Source organism: Lates calcarifer, unplaced genomic scaffold (genome assembly GCF_001640805.2).
Source record: "Lates calcarifer isolate ASB-BC8 unplaced genomic scaffold, TLL_Latcal_v3 _unitig_950_quiver_259, whole genome shotgun sequence".
NCBI lineage: Eukaryota > Metazoa > Chordata > Actinopteri > Centropomidae > Lates > Lates calcarifer.
The window spans coordinates 1,167,176-1,173,175 of NW_026118117.1; positions in this window are offsets into that span (position 1 = coordinate 1,167,176).

Below are 6,000 nucleotides of genomic sequence, written 5' to 3' on the forward strand. Positions count from 1 at the left end.
TGTTCATTCTGGATGGGTTATGATACAACTCCCGTTCACTGCCCCTGTGTTTACTCTGCTAGAGACTATTTAGTGGCAGCTTTGTTATTCTGTTTTTCCTGCTAATGTTCTTGCTGTGTGTGTATGTGTGCATGTAAGTATCTCTCTCTCCATTAAAGTCCCATGCATGTCAGCACTTTAGGTCTGGAGGAGTTTTTATGATTAGGCAATCATGTTTTTATGAATTCTACATTATGATACTAATTACCTCGTTCACTGGCTCTTCCTGAGCTGTGGGCTTTGGAGCAAGCTGTGTGTGTGTCCTGCACTGAAAAAAGCTCATATTACCGAGCTTTTTATTCTCATGTCCAACATCCAAATTATATCTAAAGGAAGCAGCACAGTTTCAGAACCTTTATTAGAAACAGTATCAACTGTTAAACATAAAAGAATGACAAACACCCGGTGTAATGCTCAACATAGAAAAACAAGACATACAATATATGTCTGAGGTAGGATTGTTTTTTGTTTTTTTTTTAGAATTTTCAGTAACCCTGACTTTTATCATCACAGTATGGCTATAATTACATAATTACATACAAATCTAACTGTTAATAATGGCCCTGTGATGGACTGGCAATCTGTACAGGGGGTACGCTGCCATGTCGCCCAATGTCAGCTGGGATAGGCTCCAAGCCCCCCCCCCCCCCCCCCCGTGACCCTTAACGGATAAATGGTATAGATAATGGATGGATGGATGAATAACTATTAGTAAGGATGATGGAACTTGTAACCATGTACAGCATATCCTTACTGTGTAAGTCAGGGGCCTGAAATCTGACCTACTAAATTTCTACAATATCACAGGTCCAGAAAGAGCAGATTAAATAAATGTTATTAATTTCCAGAAATTCCTGCAGTATGTACACAACAAGCATTTCAAGTGGGAAGTGATAACTTTGTCTTATACTTGGGCATCAGTTCAGAGTTTGTAAGTGAGTTTCTATTGTACGACCAAACTTTTCACTCATGGTGAAAAATGCTGACTTTAGTGTCCAGTTATTTTGTGACAGCGAGGGAAGGGTTCTGCCAACATCATTTTCAGTGGTGATGGAAGCTGCTTCACTGGTTACTATGATTCATGAATTGAACAAGTATGTCAATTTGAGTAATTTCTGTAAGTCAAATTACAACAACCTGTTCAGCTGCATTGATTTCATTCAAACTTTTTTCTGTTTTTTCATGAATGTATCTAGAAGATGAAATTCCATCAGTGAGCACATTTTTGAAATGTTGAGCAAATTGTAGATGTGGGCAATGATTCTGCTCCACTGAAACAGCCCTTTTAAAGATACTTAGATTAGTTAAAAACATAGACAGGTATTAGTTAAAAGGTGAAAGGTATAATACTTTGCATTGTTCAAATGCTGAAACATATTCTTTAACAAGCCTTTTATGCAGATTATATGTCAGGCCTACTGGGTTATGGGTATAATGTGCATCTAGTATTAAATTGTAGTTTTTAGTCATGTACTCACATGATGTCATGTATAAGACACAGTGGTTTGTCCACATGTGTATGTATGAAGCTCATCAAATAGGCACTCAATCAATTTTACATAGAGATGTCAGTTTATCAGTCACGAGACAACACTGACATCCTCTGACATTTTCTCCCCGAAAAAACAAAAGCGAGAAACCTGCAATAATAATTTGCTTTGTGAACATAAAACAGAAAAATGCACTCCTTAGACAAGGAAGAAAGCTAAAGGAATCCAACAAACACCTGACAAAAAAAAAATGCTGACATTGCAAGATGGGCACGATTACTGAGAAAACAGAGCAAGATCTAATTGACGTGGACAGCAAACTGTAAAGTGTTCATAAAACTGAATGGGACACTAGTGGTGGCAAAAGTGCTGGTCATGGGGATGATTGTAGAATTGGGTAAGTACCAGTGAAGTACACAGATGATCAGTACACAGATCATGGAATGCCAATTATTCACTTTAACAGCAGGAGCCTATATGCAAACTTTCAATTTCAAGAAGCTATTCAATGTTATTTCTCTCTGAGAAGGGTGCGGATTTTGAGTTGAATGGATATGAAGTTACTTGCATGAATAGGGAGAATAAAACAGGAGGGGGTGTGGCTCTGTGGATCCAAATATTTAAGGATAGTATGGGAAGAGTGTTTGCTAAGACAAATGTGGGGATTTCAATATAAACTGAAAACTGTTAAAACTGAATAAGCACAAACTGACTGATGGATTTATTGATACAATGTATAGTATTAGTAATTTCCACTGATCAGCATATGACACATTTCTAAAGGTTTTCATATCATTATATGACAAAAACTGTTCAATAAAACAGTACAGCAGAAAACAAAATTATATAGATAGGCTGTGGATCACAAAGGGACTACATAATGCCTGCAAAAAAACTAAACCTTTATAACAACTTCATAAAATATAGAATTATAGATGCACAAAATAAATATAAAAATATAAGAATAATTTCATTGAGAAGCATAATTTGTTGATCAAAAGTCAGAACAAACAGATCAACATCTTTGGCATTAATAGAGTTAATAGAAAGAAATAACTAGTTGTATAGACAAAAAGAAATTTACAGTGGGAGTATATAGATTTTTAAAAAAGCATTAATCATGAACTATTACTCAATAAAATGGAAAGGTATGGTATCAGAGGGGTAGTGTTGAATTGGTTAAAAAGCTACATAGGAAACAGGAGGCAATTTATACAAATAGGTGACTATAGATCAACATTTAGGGATAGTAATTGTGGAGTCCCACAAGGGTCAATATTAGGCCCAAAATTGTTCATTTTGTACATAAGTGACATATGCAAGGTTGACAAGGACAACACTAATATTTTTTGTCTTGGGAGAGAATTTGCAGCAGCTTTTGATGGTAGTCACGTCTGAAATGAATACATTTAAACGGTGGTTTGACACAAACAGATTATTATTAAATCTGAACAAAACCAAACGTATGGTGTTTGGAAATCGTAAAATAAACACTCACATGCAAGTGATAATAGACAATATTAAACTGGATTATTTTAGAACAGTGGGCAGAACAGTCCATTAAATCTTTCCCACATGAATGTCCTGTCTTTACAATCAGTCTATAAACTCTCTGTGTGTCTCAGATGTCTCAGGCCATTCAGGAATAAAGACATTTTTCTGTTTCTTTTAATTCAGGCATATGTGCTGATGTCAGCATTACCTCTTTAACAGCAGGGTGAGTGAGGTCAAAACTATACATTCATCAGAGGTCATTGGAGGTCTGCTGGACTACCCTGCACAGTGAAAATGACACTAAAGGCACATCCAGTGACACCAAGGCGTCATGACCAAGTGTATATATGACGACTTGAGAGAGAGACTGTGTTTGATCATAACTGTGTAACTGGTTGTTAAAGCTTTGTCTATCCAGTGTGACCATCAGTGGGCTCATCACCCCACATTCTTTGCTATAGTATGCTAAACAATATCATACCATATACTGCTATGCCATGCTATCCCGTACAATAACATACTATGCAATTTACTGCTATACTATTCTATACTATGCCATGTTGTGTCATGTTATTATGCCTGGCTCATTCAGGCCATAACAAAGAGGGGAGGCCTACACAGTGATTTATTAAAGATGACTCAAAATAAGCACAGTCACTAGTGAAGTGTAGGTGTTGTGTGCTCTGAAAATGAAAGAGCTAACCTCATGCTACATTTAGCACAAACAAAGGATAAACTAAACATAACCAAACCAAACAAATGAAGCTGTGTATATAAACCAGCCTTTCAAGAGGGTACATCCCAATTCCTTTATTTGATTGTCTCTCACATCACCTGGAAATACAGTAGTTCCCTTCCACCTTCCTCATCTCTGCTGCTGCTACATCCATCCATCCATTCCTCAACAAGCAGAAAAGGCACAATTATGTTTAGATGTGAGTGGAGCTAAGGAAGCCCCATCAGCCTGTGGGCCAACAAGCTGTTCCATCAGCTGGATACAAATGAAATTCACAGCTGGAGTACAAATAAAACCTGATTTTTACATGGACAGACAGGGGCAGCCACATCACTCAGAGGGGGGCTGGGTTGGAGCAAGAGAGAAACTTTAACTGCAGGTTGGAGAGGCCCCTTGTGTCTGTGTAGGACCACTTCATGTGTTCATATAACCTCCTGGTGCATTATTTGGAAGGTTAGTCTGCTTAGTTATGTTGTGTTAGGTTGGAGCTTTAGTTTCTTTATTGCTTAGTTGACCTTAGTTGAGCCTGTGTTATCAAATTTTGTAACTGTTAAAGTACTTCTTCACATATGTCCCTCTGCCTTCTTTGCTTGGTCCCTGACAAGTCATCTGCACTCCACATTCACCACTCGACCACTCGACCACTCAAAGCGCTTCACACTACAGATCACATTCACCCCATTCACACTCACATTCATACAGCACCTCGCTGGAGCCTATCCCAGCTGACATTGGTTGAGAGGCGGGGTATACCATCACAGGGCCCCACATACACCAACACCTTTAAATTTCACAGATGAACAAGTTGTAGCTTATGTTTATAGATGATCAGATATGTAAAAACAGCAATTTGTAATTTTGATGAACAACATCTGTTTGTTTGTCCATCTGTCCATCTGTCCATACAGCACCTCTATACAATAGTGACCACAGACACACACACCGATGACAAACATCGGAGGCAACTTGGGGTTCAGTATCTTGCCCAAGGATACTTCGGCATGCGGACTGGAGGAGCCAGGAATCGAACCACTGACCTTCTCATTGGTGGGTGACTGCTCTACCTCCTGAGCCACAGCCAGCGGTGTAAACCCCCCCAAATGACTTACATGTTGTTTAGTACAGGGACTGTACAGTACAGTACAGGTACACAACAATTTTGTATAAAAGATAGGGAAGCTACAAAAATTGTTAATGTTCTTGTTTATGTACAAGAGATGACCAACAAAATGGGTTTTTCCTCATATAAAACAGTGCAATATTTCAGCACTGGATCCCAAAAATTGGGAACTACAGAATTTTTTTTTTTTCCCCTCAAAAGTGATGTCCTGACACTGATAAATGCCCATTCACACAGGTAATTTCATTTAACATTGAATCTTATCATCTTATTTATTTGAAAAGGAATTAAAATGGTCTGCCACTTGATTACACCAAATACACCATTCATTCATTATCTATACTGCTTATCCATCACAGGGACGCTGGAGCCTATCCCAGCTGACATTGGTTGAGAGGCGGGGTATACCATCACAGGGCCCCACATACACCAACACCTTTAAATTTCACAGATGAACAAGTTGTAGCTTATGTTTATAGATGATCAGATATGTAAAAACAGCAATTTGTAATTTTGATGAACAACATCTGTTTGTTTGTCCATCTGTCCATCTCTGTGTCTGTACAGAGTCTTGGGCCATAGGGTGAGTAGCCAGTGAATGAGCACAAGTCTTATCAGGCCTCTGTACAGGAAGGATGATACCACCCATGGTAACCTTGCTGTTATAAGAACAGTCAACACAAACAGCTGTTCACCAGGAAATAATTACAGCACATAATTCCCCCTGAAACAGAGGTTGTCAAATGTTTTCTTCCTTGCTCCCTTACCAGTGTGGCAATGTATTTCTGTTTGAAAGCCAAGAGAAAGCCATCCTTTCCATTTGTCATCTACTCAGCTAAATATGAGAGGGAAATCTGGGAAACAAATAAGGAGATAACAACAAATTAAAAAGCAAGACCACATTTTGATAGGTTACCCTTATGTTTTTGGAGTGTAAGTGTTCCTGGGGGAAGTGATATTGCACTGCTGAGAGCTGCTACTCACTTTACGGCATAATACGCACCTACCTTAGCTGGAGAATGTTTTTCACCACCTTACCTATGTTGCCTCTCTCAGCTGTCATTGCAGTCTAAGCCCCTTTTTCACAGAGATCACACCATATTGGCGTTAAGAAGACTCTT